General features: G+C 46.9%; 1 protein-coding gene and 1 long non-coding RNA gene across 2 annotated transcripts in view; one reads left to right on the top strand and one right to left on the bottom strand.

The window, feature by feature from the left end:
- The window catches only part of SLC2A1 (solute carrier family 2 member 1), a 64,073-nt gene that overhangs the window by 10,858 nt on the left and 34,319 nt on the right, over nt 1-18,896 (top strand). The gene's annotated exons all lie outside the window — the stretch shown is intronic.
- Nucleotides 16,569-17,868, bottom strand: LOC142209783 (uncharacterized). Its single transcript, XR_012716962.1, has 3 exons — nt 17,652-17,868; nt 16,637-16,674; nt 16,569-16,605 (listed from the first exon to the last, which is right to left on the bottom strand). It is a non-coding gene; the product is annotated as an uncharacterized LOC142209783 (long non-coding RNA).

Raw genomic sequence — 18,896 nt, 5'->3', positions numbered from 1 at the left:
TGTTTGCATGGATTTCCATTCCCATATTCCAAAAAAGACATACTGATAGGGAAAAATGTACATTGTGAGCTCTATGTGGGGCTCACAATCTACATTTAGAAAAAAAAAAAAAAAGTTGTACAGAGGTGTCCCAATTGAGCTTACTGTATGCACCAGGGCTGGTGAGCATTTAGTTACACATATAAGATTACTTGGGCAATCCTTCAAGGCCAGAGCTTTCTGGTAATGGGTCAACACGACCCTATTCAAGGAATTCCCTCCCAGAATACTTTACAATCCAGTGACATCCTCTAGTTCCTGTAAGCAGGGCTGGTGAGAGATTTCCCACAGTCCCTCTCCAGAACCAATGCTGCACATCTGTCACCCTGGCAGCTTTTCAGTAAGGACTTCACAATGGAGATCATCTCTCGGCTCCCCAGAGCTGAGAGTTACAGACCCCGCCTGGTATAGCTGGTACTTGTCAGGCTCCTAACACTGGAGTGAGAAGACCCTGGACACCCACTTCTTGTATATCTCACATCACTAGTCAGACTTACTACTACAAAGAGCCATGATAGATACTTGTTGTAAAGTCCTCAAGGGATCGTCTTTCTTACACAACCCCAAGGATTGCTGAAATTAAATGGATTTTACGGCCCTAAATCGATTGCAGCATCCTCCGTGTGCCAGAAGCTTCTAGTGGACAGGGAGCGCGTCCAGCAACTCTCCCATTCAAGTATTAGGAACGACGCTGCAATTTCCTGGAGCCACTGCTATACTGTGGACGGCGCTGCTGCACCTCTTCTATCACATAAAAAGGAGAGGCTGCATATGCTGCCTGTACACTAGCTGCTTCCGCAGATGCTTCCATTCTGGGTTTCAATCTTTCTAGGCCATGCGCAGTCGGCTCTGCCCAAGGCCTAGAAAATTGAAACTCAGGGCAGAAGAAGACGCAGGGAGAGGCCATTCCAGAAAAAGATGGAGGCGGCGCTGGAGAGTTCTCTTGCAACATTGAGGACGCCCCCAGTGCAGTTTGAGTGCTGGGGACCGCCCCCAGTGCTGTGAGAGAACTCATTTGCATACCGAAGAAAACCGGGATTTATACCGAACAGAGGCACGGAGAAGACATCTAAAGGTAGGAGAAGAATAGTCTTTCTTAAGGCTATTTCTATGTGTTAGAAAAAAAATGATAGGATCCCTTTAAGCTCCCTCATCACCATAGGTGCAGGAAGGCTGGGGGGTTCCTTGAAGGGGTTTTCTGGGACTATAATATAGATGACCTATCCTAAGGATAGACATTGCTAATGTCAGACATTAGGGACCCCTACATATAAGAGGGTTGTAGAAATTACCACACATTCATCTGTCGCTCGGTCGTGCTGCGGCCGTCTCAGTCCTATTCAAATAAGTGGGGCTGAGCTGCAGTACCAAGCACAGCCTCTATACAATGTACTTGGCAAGCAGTGCAAAGGCCGCAGCCATCAATATCATAGTCCCAGAAACACAAACTCTGTATATGAGTATCTACCAGGTAAACCTCCATGACTATGATATTCAACATGGGGCAAATTGTAACCTATCTGCCCTCTACTCCCGTCTGTAGTAGACAGGCCCGGGCCTCTGTACTGTGGCTGAGCAGGTGGTGTCACTCATGTCGGATTAGATACAGCAGCTCAGCAGGCAGTATCACACATGATTGGCTTAGATACAGTGCTTCCGTTCTGTATCCAAAAAAATACACAACACTTCCATGAAGTCCTAAGAAGTACCCACTAGAGGGCGCTAAGATATTTGTAAATAACTGACCGCCACTGCTTGTCATGTAAACCTAAATGATCATGTAGAACATATTTCTTGACAGATGTATGGTAATATATTATGCAGATTATTACATGACTAACTTCTCTATACACCTGCAGAACATTGCTCTGTCTCATTTACACGCTAACAGATGCATAGTGATATATTCTGCAGATTATTATAATACTAGCTCCCTATAGATCTGCAGATCATTGCTCTACCTCCTGACAGATACACGTTGATACATTCTGCAGATTATTAGATCACTGACCTCTTTACAGGGCTGCAGACTATTGCTCTTCCCTCTCTACCTCCTGATACATGTTCTTTATTCTGCAGATTATTATATTACCAGGATCTCTGAGCTCTTGTACGGTGTCTACAGGGCACTTCTTTTGTATATGGGGTTGGGTCTCACTCCGCACTTGGGTGAAGTTTCCAGTGGGACGTTGCACGGAAACATTTGTGGAGGTCGCGTTTGCAGCTTGCGCACCTTATCATGAGTTACTTATTTCCATTGTTCAATGTTTAAGGAGCAAGAGGACAAGTCCCTGACGTCAGGTGTGACATGGAGACGCCCTGGATGCCAAACATATGAACAGCTGCTGCATTCATAGTGACAGGGCATATAGTCGGCGCTCACTGCGGTGTTGGGGGATTTAACGCATTCTCATCATTTATATATTTTTCTGCTTTGCAATGTGGGTAGTGGAGCTGTGACAGATACAATTGTGATACGTCAGTATTTCTTCATCAGCCTCCGCCATAGGCTGCACATTGAACGTCCATACTGGTGCCTTGTGCAGTTGTACATAAGAATAGCAAGTACACCCCAGTGTCTCCTGGTCGGTGCGACTCAGGGTTAGTGCCGAGGTCTCTCTGAGAGAAGCAGTTCAACAATCCTTGGTGTTTGCAACTTGCCCTGAGTTTTCTCCCACGCTCATTGACTTCCATGGGAGTTCCATGAACAGTAGAGCAAGTATGCATGCTGGGAATTGTAGTTTTACAACAACTGGCGTGCCAAAGGTTGCCTACCCCAGGTATAGACCTTAGCTGGGTCACATGGAGCCCTTCTGACGTGCCCGCCATGTATATCCAGGTGCTCTGAGGGCTATCTATGACTGGGGTCACCACTGATCTAGTCTGTCCAGGATCCTGTTCTGTAATATTGATAACTGAGCTGTAAATATCTGATCGTCATTACTCATCATTGTTTACCAGACACAGCGCCATGTAAAAGATAGTGGCTGTGCCTGGTATTGCAACCCAGGTCTGTTCTATTGAACGGCACTAAGCTGTAGTACTAAGTACAGCCACAGTTATATGTATGGCACTGTGCCTGGTAAACAATAAAGGGAAGGCAGGCCTGGTCAGAAATGTTGGCATTCTGGTCTTGGTGTCACTGAGATGATATGAGCGTGTCTCTCATGTCAGCCAAACATGTAACCCTTAAACCGCGCTTTCTTCATATAATGATGGGATTAGGTTGGGTTTGGGATTTGTGTGGTCACTAGTATGAGGTATCTATGTGACCAGCGCTTTATAGAGCCCGGTGGACGGGTCACTTGTGTTATACAAGACTAGCCATGATGTTTCAGGCGTTGTCATTCTCTCATATCTCAGAAGACGTCTTGTAAGGGTCACGCAATGTTTCAGTGTCTATCGGAGGATCAATGTCACCGCCTCTATCTGAGGGGAATCCAGGGGCAGGACACAGATTTCTCTCCATAAAAGGGAAAGTAAATGTGCTGAAGAATGATGACTAGAAAGATTCCTCCCGGACTGAGGAGATTGGGGAACAGGCGCTCGTGTCTGGAGTTGTCACCAATTGTCAAATAAATCATGAAAATGACGCAGGAAAACAGAGGTATACTGGAGGGAGAACTAGATCTGTACGGGATTTACACAAGATTCAGATCTGTATTGGAGAAATGTGCAAATATATACTGGGGAGTAGATCTATACTAGAAGAAGAAACACATCTATACTGGGGGCAATGTATCCTGGAGGGGGGGGGGGGGCAGATTTATACTAGGGGGGAGATTTATACTGGAGGGAGAAGCAGATTTATACTGGAGGGAGAAGCAGATTTATACTGGAGGGGGAGCAGATTTATACTGGGGACAATGTATCCTGGAGGAGAAGCAGATTTATACTGGAGGGGGAGCAGATTTATATTGGAAACAGATGCAGATAATAGTACATTTTATTTTATATAGCGCCAACATATTCCGCAGCGCTGTACAATTTGTAGGGTTATGTACAGACAAAAAATATACATCACAAAGAAATAGTCACTTCACAAACTGGGACTGAGGGCCCTGCTTGCAAGAGCTTACAATCTATGTGGAGGGGGTGACACAAGAGGCAGCAGGGACGGCATTGCTTATGCAGAGGTCAGACAATGTTGTAATAGAGGTGACTATTATTAGACAAACATAAACCTTTATGAGCCGTCACCAGTCGTGTCCTATATCATGCGGATGGTGCCTGGACCTATAAAGTTAGTCTGCAACGGCATCATATCATGTGGGGTAATGTGGGAGCGGGGACAGAGGAGGGTTAAATTTAGGGATTCTAATTATAGTACGGAAGGGTTTACATTAGACATTGTGATAGGCCTGTCTGATAAGATGTGTCTTTAGTTTGCACTTGAAACTGTAGAAATTGGGAGTTAATCAGATTGTCCGGGGTAGAGCATTCCAGAGAAGTGGTGCAGCTCGGGAGAAGTCTTGTATACGAGCGTGGGAGGTTCTGATAATAGAGGATGTAAGTGTTAGGTCATTGAGTGAGCGGAGAGCACGGGTTGGGCGGTAGACAGAGATGAGGGAGGAAATGTATGGAGGTGCGGCATTATGGAGAGCCTTGTGGAGGAGGGGGATAACTTTATATTTTATTCTATAATGAATAGGCAGCCAATGTAGTGATCGGCACAGACCAGAGGCATCGCTGTAGACTGATAGATCTTCTTTGAGAAGACTACCCCCTAAAAGACCTCTAGTGCAATTGTAGGTGCCTGTCTCAATGAGGTTTCGCTGTACCTGTATAGATATTTTAATTTTTATATATATTTTATTGTGGCACAAGTAAAGTAAATGGTTAGCTGTCGTCACTGTAATCCTATTTGGCTGTTGTTCACACCATGCAGTTTTGGCACAGGAGTACACTGAGGATTTATATATCTTACCTCTTTAGTTTTAATCTCAGGTTTGGCTTAGGGTAGTTTCACACAGAGCATATTTGGAAAAACACTGCGGCTGCTTGTGCTGTTTTGCTTCAGTCTTTCCATCCAAAGTCAGAAGTGAATTAAAAAGGAAAAGAAATAAATGGAAGGATTTGTATATGGTAGTACTTCTTCTTCTCGCTGCTGGAGCCACTTCTGGCCTTGGTTTAGAAAACTACACTAGCATTTTTCCAAAAATAAAACTGCAGGTAACCAATTTAAAGAAGAGACTGGAACAAAATTGCACTGTGTGACCCCGGTGTTACAGTGGATCTGACCTGTGGTGTTTGTACTCAGAAGTTCTTCTTGGCACAGATGAGTAACAAATATGTCACCAGGACTGACACGTATCTGGGGGAAAAGTGAGGGTGGCAGGACACAGGTCTGAGGCATTTCCTAAACTGTAACGCCCCAGGGTCACATCGAGAGTCCCTGCATTGTATCATTCACTTCCTGTATTACAGAACTGGGATGGTGGAGGATCCGATGACGTCACTCACTGATTATAAACACTCAGGAAAGTAAACACGGCCCAAGTCACATTTCTTGCTGACTCACCGTTACTGTCACATTTTTTGGGGGGTAAAGTGAACTCAGTAGAGAAAGTTACATGACTTGGTAAACTTCCTGGCAGACTCCATGGTGGATATTGCTGCATAGTCGGTGATGCCATAGGTGTGATGATGCCATCTTAAAAGACTGTCTATGATATATTCCTATTAAGGGCCCTCTCTATATATACATATACATGTTACATTACACAGACATGCAGCATACAATAGACAAAACATAAGCACTGCCTATACTGGTAACGCCCTGGCAGAAGGTGCTCTGGCAATATTTCTACAATATGGGGCTGCTTAGACTGTATGGCAGGAGTCGGCAACCCTCGGCACGTGATGCTTATTTCCCTGACACGACAGCCCGAGTCTTCGCCAAAACAAAACTGCTATTATTATACTGTAGGGTCCACAGTATAATGAGCGAAGCCCCAGGGGAGGCGATCAAACAAAAATAATGTTACTCACCCTCCCTGTGCTCCCAAACCGCTCCGTTCTCTTCTGCATTTTTTTTCTTATGAATGTAGCTGAAGTGTGTGTACACCAGAAGGATTCTGCCATACGGTGCTCTTGGACACATACATTTACCACCAATGGCGGGGCTGCACATGGACTTTCGTTGCTGCTAGTCGAAAAGTACAGCTGCACATGGACTTCCAACCCATTTAACTTAAAACCTGTGATGACCCCACCTTATTAAGAGTTAAAGATCACACCACAACTGTTTTATGGTTGACACTGAGGTTGGCCACAGCATTTATTAAACCAGATTACATAACCGTAAATATAAACAGTAAACAGGAAAATAGACCATTCCCATGCCCCGCCTCTTCCTTCTTGACCTTTGCCCTGTAATGATGCCAGGCTGTCGGGCAGTTGAGGCCTGAAACTTCCTCCCAAGGGGCATGGACCTTCTGCCTGCTGTGACACTGAAAAACAAAGACAAAAACCAAAAGACAGACCTAACCCAAAACAAACAAACCGTGAGGGCAAGGGTGGGTGGGAGTTCCTCTCACCAAGCTTCAGTACTGGCAGAGGTGGAACCCCACACACACGTGCCCCCAGTTTTATTCAAATAGCTCCACCTCCATACATGTGACCGAACACGTTATCACTTTTGAATGTAAAATTCCTTTAACCCTTAAGATGCCGGCCCAACAGTCCCTGTCCCTTTCCCTATACGGTTTAGGGACTTCCAGGAGATAGCAGTAAACCCATGTGTCCTGCACCATCTGGTGGCAGCACTTCTGTGTTATGGTTTGTGGTATATGACTTTAGTTTAGGGGTCATCAGATTTACAATTATTGACCGGCACTTCGAGGACCTCATCAGTGATTATTTCATTTAAATCGGCGCGCTGAACAAAAAAGATTGCCTACCCCTGGTCTACTGTCTGAACTGCCTGGAAGTCTCAAACAGGAAGTCACTTTCATTCAATAATTTGGTCTCTATGATCTGAAACAGGAAGTTACTATCATACAGCCACATGGTCTACAATCTGAAACAGGAAGTTACTATCATACAGCCACATGGTCTACAATCTGAAACAGGAAGTCTCTTTCATACATGTGGTACTGCCATATTGCCTCACACCCGCAGTGACTGCTGCCATTCCAAAGCACTTCTATATCCTATTTCTCTGCATCATTGCAATCTTATTGTTTGAGAAAGGTACATACAGGATGACCAACATAGTTAATAAAATCTAGGGCATTTCAGTCCCACCTCGGGATCACTACTTTTGGGTGGGGTTTGCAGAACACCCCTTCCTCATAATTTTTTCAAGCCAGATTTGCCGGAGTTCTAAATATGAGTTGACCAGGTAGAATTGAAATATCACGTTTTTTTGGTGTGTTACAGATACTAAAGTCATCTGACCCTCAAGCCTTAGGGTAAGTTCACACAAAGTTTTTTGGCTGCGGATTTTGAGATGGAATCTGCTGTCAAAACCAGCTCCTGTTGAATTCAATCGGAGCTGCTTGCTTCCTTTTTCTGCTTCCTAGTAGCGGAAAAAGAAGCGACATGACCATTCTTGCCATGGATTCTGCGGATGAATTCGCCACAGTGTCCGCGATGCAACACTCCCCTCCCGACTAGGCTTATTCATTTGAGCCTAATCTGGAGCGCAATACCGTGACTGTTTGCCGGTGCACTGCATCGGCATCCAGTCACTGCTAGCCATTTTTGGACTGGATTCTGAGGCAGTCTCCCTGTCGAAATCCAGTCCAAAAATCCCTGTGTGAACTTACCCTTAAAGGGAACCTATCTGGGTGATTTGGGACAGTAAACCTCCTGCAGGTCCTTATGGACTGAGAGTTTAGTGGCCCTATTAGCCTCCTTTTAGTGCCACCCGTGGCTGTAATAAAAATCATTTATACTAACCAGGCTCTGATACTCCCAATGCCGTCAAAGTTCTTCAGTGAAGCCTTGAGGTGTACATCTGCAGAAGAAGAGGTGACTGAACATAGAGGGGTTTTGTCTGTTTTTGTTATTGCTTTAGGCCTATATGGGACACTAAACCCCCAGTCCAAGGTTCTCCCGGATTTTCTTTATTAAAGGGGTTGTCCCATCACAAGGATCCTATCTATACTGCTTGTTAATGTGAATGTAAGACTTTTCCTAAATACACTGCTTCAGCAAAACTGCTTTGTTTGTCCATTATCTTACTTTATTCATTTCTTTGTTGACACAGCCCTTGACTTATCTGGTCAAAAGTCAAGTGATGTATCTGCCTGCTCTCAGGGGGGAGGGAGGAGGGGCTAAGTGCACGGGAGTGAGCCTGGAGGGGGGGGGGGGGGGAGGGGCCGCCAATACACACCCGGCATCCACTGTAATAGAGAGGCGGATGCCGGGGAGTGTAGATGCCGGCACAGGTGCCTGCGACATCGCTACGCTCCTGCCCTGCATGAAGCCAGCAGCGGCAGGAGCGATGCTGCTATTCCGGAGGGTGGGGGGGCGGAGCAGCGGAATAGCAGCATCGCTCCTGCCGCTGCTAGCTTCATGCAGGGCAGGAGCATAGCGATGTCGCAGGCACCTGTGCCGGCATCTACACTACCCGGCATCCGCCTCTCTATTACAGCGGATGCCGGGTGTGTATTGCATTGTGAAGGCTGTACGTCCGGTGCCTAGCTGCATCGGGAGGGCACACGCAGGGCCAGCGGCATAGAAGCGATGTCTTCTCGCCGCTGGCTTTGCATATGTAACCCCACCCACCAATGACGCAACAAAGCCGGAAGAAAGAAGATTTTACAGCAGCGAAGACTGGTGAGTATGCAACGTGGGAATACCCCTTTAAAGATTTAGATCAGGTGGCTCAGCAGACAGTATTGTACATGTTCGGATTAGATACATGGTCCAGCAGACACATGGCAAGCTTAGATACAGCAAATAGTATCACACATGATAAGATAAAGCAGGAGGAACACAGCAGGTATCCTTGTATGTGGTTCACCTCTGGGACTTATCACCTTTTGCACATTTTCTGAGCTGCTCGCAGTCTCTGTAGTGAATGGCTGGAGGTAGGCGGCCCCTTCTCACATCCATGCCTGGCTGCCTCTGGTTCCGCTAGGATTAATGTGGAGCTGGTGATGATTTTTGCTAGCGCTGCATATTGTATTCATACTCAGTCAAGCTCAATAATGTCATCAGACTATGGGAGAAGTAACAGGAGATGACTGAGCTCCAGTTATTGAAACACGTAGTTATTGGTGAACTTTTTCATTCTGGTTTATACTTTTCCTTCCCGCTGGATCCACTTCTGGATTTGTCTTTAAAAAGTTAATCAAAAACTGCACGCGTTTCCAGCCTTAGGCTAATAACCAGGTAGAGAAACGCATCTAAAACATGCTGCAGCAACACAGCACTGAGTTTTTTTCTGCAGCGTTTTTATTACTTTTTTTTTGCTTTTTTTTTCTTTCCCATATGAAGTACATAGGGAAACCGGTCTCAGAGAGTCTGGACCAGTCCATTGTCCTCAGTGGAGGCGTCTTCTTGACAATGGGCTCCTATCATAAATTTGGGTTGGTAAATGCCCCTCAGGCCTCTGCATGGACCTGCATGAAGGTTATCATTGTATAGCGATGATCAGGCCATTTCATATGAGCCGTTTCTTTAGGGTATGGTAGTACTGCTCACACACCTATGGGGGGTGCTATGTTTTACCTTATGCTGCCTGGCGTCCAAACCCATAATTAAATTCTTCTGCCCCGCTGAAGATGTACATGGGGTTTTTTCTCTTTGATCCATGAAGCGAAAATTGTGCTTTTCAGCTTTTTTTTTCCGCTGGGTGAATCACGAAACCGGCAGTGACAGCTTTTATGTTTCCAGACAATTCCAGACATTTGTAGATAAAACCAGACAAACCCCATTAATGAGGTATAATATGGACATGTCACCTGCTGGGGATGTGCGGTGGACTCTGCGCACCTTCCAGTCATGGGTTAGGTTATAGGTACCTGGAGAAGATGCGACTGAAGCTGGCCATGAACACTAAAGATGGCGACTACTTATTCACCCCATACATGGCAGAGAATATATGTCACTTACTGATAAGGCAATGGTGAACGTATGCTACTGGTCACAGTTCTCTATATAGTATGGGACAGTAAAGCTGTGGGGAGGAAGAAACTCCTAGAATCATAGATCACTATAATGCAAGGAGTCTCGGTCTTCCGATTGGATTCATTTTGGGAAATCCAGCTGATATAGGATTCTCCAGCCTGCATTCATCCATGTACAGGAGGCCTGAAACTAGTGACGTACCTAGGAATGGCGAGGCCCCCATGGCGAATTTTTGATATTACCTCCCCCCCCCAACCCTGACTGACCTCCCCCCACCTTCCCAGATTCCTGCACCCACTACTATGCCCCATAGTGGCCCCTGCACACAGTATTATGCCCCATAGTGGCCCCTGCACATAGTATTATGTCCCATAGTGGCCCCTGCACACAGTATTATGCCCCATAGTGGCCCCTGCACAGAGTATTATGCCCAATAGTGGCCCCTGCACACAGTATTATGCCCCATAGTGGCCCCTGCACACAGTATTATGCCCCATAGTGGCCCCTGCACACAGTATTATGTCCCATAGTGGCCCCTGCACACAGTATTATGCCCAATAGTGACCCCTGCACACAGTATTATGCCCCATAGTGGCCCCTGCACACAGTATTATGCCCCATAGTGGCCTCAGTACACAGTATTATGTCCCATAGTGGCCCCAGTACACAGTATTATGCCCCATAGTGGCCCCTGCACACAGTATTATGCCCCATAGTGGCCCCAGTACACAGTATTATGCCCCATAGCGGCCCCTGCACACAGTATTATGCCCCATTGTGGACCCCCATGTTTAATTATTATACACTGGGAGCTTTTAAGTGCCCAGAGTATAATAATTGGAGACCCAGGGGAGGATAAAAACATTAAAAAAACACTGTAACTTACTTCTCCTGGGCTCTGGCACACTCCCGGCTGATGTCAGTCATCTTCAATGATGAAACGGAACTTGAGCCGGAGTTTGCATCGCAATGCCGTCTGTGACATCACCAAGTAGGCCTGAAGCCTTCCAGAGCGAAGAAAAGGCTCTCTGATTATTATACTCGGGGTCTGAACCCCCCCCCCCCCCCGAGTATAAAGATATTGTTTGTGGGGTTCGCAGGCCCACGGCCTTACTTCCCAATCCTGCTCACAGCCGCATCCACAGGAGGGGAATCGCTGGCGGCCGTGAGCTGGATCAGCAACATACAGCACTAGCTGTCCCGGGCCCTCTGGCTACCCCCGGTAGTTACGCCCCTACCTGAAACATGACTAGGGGTATTAGCCAAATCAGAGACATATCTGTATATAAGTGTTTGAGAACTTTTGTCCCTCTTCACTGGTTGAGATACATCTGACACAATACCCTCCTAATCTTCAGGGATGTAAATGTTCAAGTGACTGAAATCTCCTATCTGCCCGAAATCTAAACCTGCCCATATCTTACATGACCGTACTTTCCTTTGTAGCACTCATGGCTACTTGTATTAGTACATTATAGAAAGACATCCATACTGTGAGACAGAAATACCCCATAACAACGTACAAGCATCGCAGTCAGCTGTAGCGGCGGCAGCTACTCAGAAAATAGCTGTATAATATGGCAAGGCATGAATATTTCAACATAAAGATATAGTATTAGCCCATAGGCGCCGCTCTACAAGACATAGCTAATAGCTAGTCATCTGCTTTCTGCTAATCCAGGGACGTTATCTAATGGGGAAAGATGTCAATGGTAACCCGCAGGGATCAAATCAAGGCTACTGTAGGAAAGTATTGGATACAGATAGGTCAGCCCTCTCCTGGCCCTGCCATGGTAAGCTTCCAGATCCCATAGACTTTGTTTTTTCAGGCCCTTTACTTGCCCACAACTGAAGCTGGGGGTCCTGGGAACAGAAGCATCGGAAGTCAAAGCCAGTGCTGCGTCTCCTTCCCCGATCCTAAATGATACTTCAATTACAGAGGATTTGCAGAATTCTTGGCAGGATATTGACTTTTATATGCTGCTGTGACTTGAAATCCCAAGCCTGGCGCCTTACACCCTCTGTATAATGTAAGACCCATCATGCAGAGGCACAACATGAAGCCCCCTGCCTCAGTGCAAAATCTGTATTAATGTATTGTTTATAGCACTGATTTCCTGATATTGGCAATTAACATCTTATGGACCACTTGTTGGGTCTCAGTGCAACCACACCTTCTGCATCCCATGAAGTCCTATTTATGCTGGAACTGAAGTGTCCCATCTAGTCTGTACCCCATGTGCGCTATCTAGTCTGTACCCCATGTGCGCCATATAGTCTGCACCCCATGTGCTCCATCTAGTCTGCACCCCATGTGCGCCATATAGTCTGCACCCCATGTGCACCATCTAGTCTGCACCCCATGTGCGCCATCTAGTCTGCACCCCATGTGCGCCATCTAGTCTGCACCCCATGTGCTCCATATAGTCTGCACCCCATGTGCCCCATCTAGTCTGCACCCTATGTGCCCTATCTAGTCTGCACCCCATGTGCCCCATATAGTCTGTACCCCATGTGCGCCATATAGTCTGCACCCCATGTGCTCCATCTAGTCTGCACCCCATGTGCGCCATATAGTCTGCACCCCATGTGCTCTATCTAGTCTGCACCCCATGTGCGCCATATAGTCTGCACCCCATGTGCACCATCTAGTCTGCACCCCATGTGCGCCATATAGTCTGCACCCCATGTGCACCATCTAGTCTGCACCCCATGTGCGCCATCTAGTCTGTACCCCATGTGCCCCATCTAGTCTGCACCCTATGTGCCCTATCTAGTCTGCACCCCATGTGCCCCTTATAGTCTGTACCCCATGTGCGCTATCTAGTCTGCACCCCATGTGCTCCATCTAGTCTGCACCCCATGTGCGCCATATAGTCTGCACCCCATGTGCCCTATCTAGTCTGCACCCCATGTGCCCCATATAGTCTGTACCCCATGTGTGCTATCTAGTCTGTACCCCATGTGTGCTATCTAGTCTGCACTCCATGTGCCCCATCTAGTCTGCACTCCATGTGCGCCATCTAGTCTGTACCCCATGTGCGCCATATAGTCTGCACCCCATGTGCGCCATATAGTCTGCACCCCATCTGCTCCATGTCATGTGGTGTCCTGTAGTTTGCAATACAAGTGCCCTATATAGTTTGCTTTATAGCGGCTCCATCTTTTTTTACATTCTAGTTGGTACACCTAGTTTTCACATGGTGCTGCATGTATTCTGCACTCCAGTAACTCCATCTAGTCTGTACTCCCAAGAGCGCTATCACATGTGTCCTCCGAGTGCTCCCCCAGGTCTGCTTTATAAGTGCTTCATCTAGTTTGTACTCTGAATGATCCATCTACCCCATCCTCTCAATGCGCCAGCTAATCTGCTCTTTAAATGCTTCATCTAATTTGTGTAGTACTTTGCTACCAAAAAAATACTAAGGATTCCCCATCCATGTTAGTGAGTACTCCAGACTTCAGGGACTTATATGTCAGGTCTTCCAAATCCAGAAATGATGCAGGTTCTCTGTCTTTAAATTCAATAAAGAAAGCCCATTGTAATCGCTCGGCTCCCATTCACTGCAGGTTATTGTATATGAGCTCCAATTCACTCCGGTAAATGGTTGGGAACTTTTTTGCAGTAACCATTCCAAGGATCAGCAAAGTTTCTGATCACATGAAAGTGTCTTCTAGTCACTCATCATAGTGTCTTCATATAGGAGATAGTGTTCCTTGGGTTTGTGTCCCACTTTCTTTTCTCCTATATCACATACTGCCGCCCTGTTTTCTGTTTTTCACCATAGTAATTGATGTTTCTTGTTGGAAGGAGGTGAGGGACAGACCTGACTTCTCTGGAAGTGACAACTTCATATTGTCTTGTTTGGTCATAACTTAGTGTTAGTGAAGTCGTTATGTTCCTGGGATATATCCAGTCTGGTTTGGGCCCTGAGGGTACAGTGACAAGAGATGAAGGCTTAGCCCGTGCACATTCCCTTGCATCAGCAGCGTCTGGGCTTAGACAGCTGCGTGAGCTACGTGAGAGGCAGCAGATCCCAATGTCTGAGTGTTTCATCTGCACCGACTACAGGGCAAACAGCGAACAACAGGGCCATGATGTGTGCCAGTCACTGCTGCAGCCGCTCTGGGAGCAGATGTATTGCACATAGTGCTATTGATGTCTCCTCCACTGCTCTGTTTGCTGGGGGGTGAGAGAGATAAAAATCAGGTAAGATGTCTGCATGATGTAACTCGTCTGAAGACTATTAGATGTTACTGCTCCTCTATGACAGGTTTTAATTCGACTGACAGGTCATTTATTCAGTGACATGAAGGAGAAATCAGCTATATCTGAGTGAACCGATCAGCCATGGCTAGACTTCAGGCTGCTGATATAATGCATGTGTTATATCAGATAAGGGCTCGTTCACACAGGGCAAGAGGGGGCAGATTTTGACGCCAAATCCACCTCAAAATCCACTCCCTCACAATAGAGGTCTATGTAGACCGCTAACTTTCTTTTTTCGGTGAGCGGTTTGTTCCTGCTCACGGAAAAAAGAAGCGAGCTGCCCTTTCTATAGGCAGATTCCGTGGCTGATTCAGCCGTAGCGTCCGCCTCGCGACACCACCCTCCGGATTAGGCCCATTCATTTGGGCCTAATCCGCAACGGAAAGCTGCGACGGAATGTGATCACGTGGAGCCCTGTGTGAACTAGCCCTTTGGTTTTTTTGGACCGGAACCTGAGGCAGAAGCTGTCTCAGGTTCCAGTCCAAAATATGGCTAGCTGCAACTGGATGCCACTGCACGGCACCAAATGAATGGGCCTAGTCGGGAGGGAGCATCTTCAGATGGATGTTGCGAGGCGAATCTGCCTGAAAGAGTGAGTATCTATCTTCTTTTTCCGGGGGGCCAGAACAAAAGGCTCCTGGAAAAAAGAACTGATCGGCTTTTTGGTCAGGATTTTGAGGCGGATACGGTCTCAAAATCCTGACAAAAATACCCAATGTAAACTTACCCTTAGAGGGACGAGATATGACCAGTCCAAATAACATCTGTCCAGCAAGGCGACAATGAACAAGTAAATATATGAGCGCAGGTAATAGTGTAGACGAACAGGATCGATATGGATCTACAAACATACAAGACCAAGGAGATCAATGCAAATCATGTCCAGGGGCCTCGCTATAAGGGTGCAGAGGTAGTAGTCACTATCGGGCCCTGAGTCTAAGATCCAACATAAGAAGTCACGAGTATTAACGATAACATGTGATAAGTGGGGCCCCTGGTACAGATTTTGCATGGGGTCCATGTGCTTCAGGTAACACCTCCGTCATGTCACTATTGAATCCTCCTGTCCTGCAGCTGTATAATGGATGAGTACTGAGACCTGCAAAACAAAAAGTCTTATCACTGGAGGAAACCGAAAAAAGGTAGCGGAGGAGCATATAAATATGTTATATGACATAGGAATAACCTGAAGGCCTCATTCTCCACACTTTAGTGTCCACATATGAAGGACTCTGGTGGAGTCTCATGTCCTGTCAGGTTCCTGGCATAGATTTGATAAAATTCTCCTTGACAATTTTAACCTACACCCCAGTCGCTAGCACCACTTCCGCAACACGTTACACCCCAGCTGCCAGCACTGCCATCCCTTGCCAGCACCACCACTCCCACACATTGCACCCCGGCTGCCAGCGCCGCCTCCCCCATACCCCTTCAATCTGTCACAGTACTTAGTTACCATGACGGATTTTCTGTCAGACTCGCAGCTCTACTCATCTGCACTTTATGAAGCTCTCCCTTCCTCGGTACTGGCACCGCGACAACAGTCATGAGATGATGACGCCTCCCCCTGGATTCCAGCACCTGGAGCTGGTGCTCTGAGTTTTTGTTCTTACGAACATTACTGGAATTGTTGCTATGTCTTAAAATAGATCACAACTAAGTCACGTCAATCTGAGGAATATAAACAGAAGGAGGCAACTTTGAAAGAATTTCCCAACTCTCACCATCAGCAAATGACTGCCCGTAGGTGACTGTGCCCACTGCCTATACTTCTGAGCTATTAAGGCCATAAGATGTTTGGAAAACAAGCGTAAACGTGGCACCTATGTTCCTGAATAGCTGGTAGGTGTTTTAGACTGTTCCACAAAAAAGGAAAGGTTGTTAAAGGGCATAATGTCCTGGGCCTAGGGCGGGATGGCTATAGAGGTGGCATAAAGGGTCATCAGGCGGGTATGAAATTTATTGAAGTTTGATGGCTGATGTGCTATATATGACACAAGCCCATGTGAGGTAGCAAATCATATCAACCTGTGCTGTCAGTGAAAGTCCTGATGGACGACGAGAATCCAAATGGACAATGAGAAGCCTGATGGATGGTGAGTACCTGGATAGATAGTGAAAAGGCTGGTTGTCGTGAGGATATTGAAAATGGACAGCTTTTGGATGGTGAGACGCCTGATGGACAGTGAGATGCCTGATGGGAGGTGAGACACCTGATGGACAGTCAGATGGCTGATGAGACACCTGATGGACAGCGAGATGCCTGATGGGTGGTGAGACACCTGATGGACAGTGAGACGCCTGATGGACAGGGAGACGCCTGATGGACAGTCAGATGGCTGACGAGACACCTGATGGACAGCGAGATGCCTGATGAGTGGTGAGACACGGGATGGACAGTGAGATGCCTGATGGGAGGTGAGACACCTGATGGACAGTCAGATGGCTGATGAGACACCTGATGGACAGCGAGATGCCTGATGGGTGGTGAGACACCTGATGGACAGTGAGATGCTTGATGGACAGTGAGACGCCTGATGGACAGGGAGATGCCTGATGGACAGTCAGATGGCTGACGAGACACCTGATGGACAGCAAGATGCCTGATGAGTGGTGAGACACGGGATGGACAGTGAGATGCCTGATGGGAGGTGAGACACCTGATGGACAGTCAGATGGCTGACGAGACACCTGATGGACAGCGAGATGCCTGATGAGTGGTGAAACACCTGATGGACAGTGAGACGTCTGATGGACAGTGAGATGGGTGGTGAGACACCTTACGGACAGTCAGATGGCTGATGAGACACCTGATGGACAGCGAGATGGCTGATGGGTGGTGAGACGCCTGATGGACAGTGAGACGCCTGATGGACAGGGAGATGCCTGATGGACAGGGAGACGCCTGATGGACAGGGAGATGCCTGATGGACAGGGAGACGCCTGATGGACAGGGAGATGCCTGATGGACAGGGAGACGCCTGATGGACAGGGAGATGCCTGATGGACAGGGAGACGCCTGATGGACAGTGAGACGCCTGATGGACAGGGAGACGCCTGATGGACAGGGAGATGCCTGATGGACAGGGAGACGCCTGATGGACAGTGAGATGCCTGATGGACAGTGAGATGCCTGATGGACAGTGAGATGGCTGATGGACAGGGAGATGCCTGATGGACAGTGAGATGCCTGATGGACAGTGAGATGGCTGATGGACAGTGAGACGCCTGATGGACAGTGAGATGGCTGATGAGACACTTGATGGACAGTGAGATGGCTGATGAGTGATGAGACACCTGATGGACAGTGAGATGGCTGATGGGTGGTGAGACACTTGATGGACAGTGAGATGGCTGATGGGTGGTGACACATTTCATGGATGTTTGATGGATGGGGAGAATCTGGAAGTACAATGAAAAATCTGGTGGTTGGTTTGGATCTTGGCAATGAAACACATGTTGAGCAGTAAGATACCTGATGGCTGGTGAAATTCATTGGTATAGAAATAGCTATATAGTGTCACTATTCTGTCCAGAAGTTGGAGCCGCTCACAGGAGTCACAGGGGCATTGCTGGCAGTATGAATGAATTTCACATTTCTGTATCCATTCTTTATTTCGTGTGGCTCACACATTGGACATTGTCTATGTCTGCTGAGTGTTTGTATTAATTATCTTCATAGAAACTCAGAAGGACCACTCAGAAGGTACAAGAAACAACGAATCCCCAGCCTTTACCTACAGGATAGACAGTTCATTCAGCATGAATATTCTTGTATTCAGTGACATAGTGTATGGAAAAGCAGTATCTCTCATTATCTGGGCACTAAGTATAAAGCAGCACAATGGACTGATCCCACTTGATATCACTAAGTGTTGCCTATCCATCCGCTAATGACATCACTGAGGATGCAGCCTATCCATGAGCTACAGTGCGGTGACATCACAGGGTACAGCCTGACCATTCACTGGAAAGCATGGATGATGATGATGCAGGATGCTTATGTTGGTACTGAGGGATATCTTCGCCCTTATAAATGTACAATGTCCTTGTATATCTGGGCAAATAAAGCGATACATAAATAGTCCTATCAGATAGTAATACGCCAGCCCACTGGGACAAAGGCTTGTTGTACTCCCCCGCAGGCTCGTGATCAGGGCCACTGAAATGTATGTGCCCTTTGTTTTGTTACTGTGTCCCACTCCTGGAGTAAAGTCACGTATAATGTATACAGCTCTCACAACACCAAGCGGCTCCAAATAATAATAAGCGGAGGGATTGGGGGATTAGACGATGGTCTAAGTAGTTGGAATAAGTTCTGTAAAGTGGAGCCGGAGGAAGCCATGTCTGAAATAAGCTTGTGTGCCCATGTGATACTGCTGCCACATAATGCACTAATAATGTACAACGCTGTATAGTAAGACATTTATAATATACCACAATGTAGAGATAATCCATAGAAAACGATATTGTTAGAAATCATATCACTGAAAAAGAGGCCACA

This window comes from Leptodactylus fuscus, chromosome 6, assembly GCF_031893055.1.
Source record: "Leptodactylus fuscus isolate aLepFus1 chromosome 6, aLepFus1.hap2, whole genome shotgun sequence".
Lineage (NCBI taxonomy): Eukaryota > Metazoa > Chordata > Amphibia > Anura > Leptodactylidae > Leptodactylus > Leptodactylus fuscus.
The sequence above is the reverse complement of the archived record's forward strand: the minus strand, read 5'-3'. Positions and strand labels throughout refer to the sequence as shown.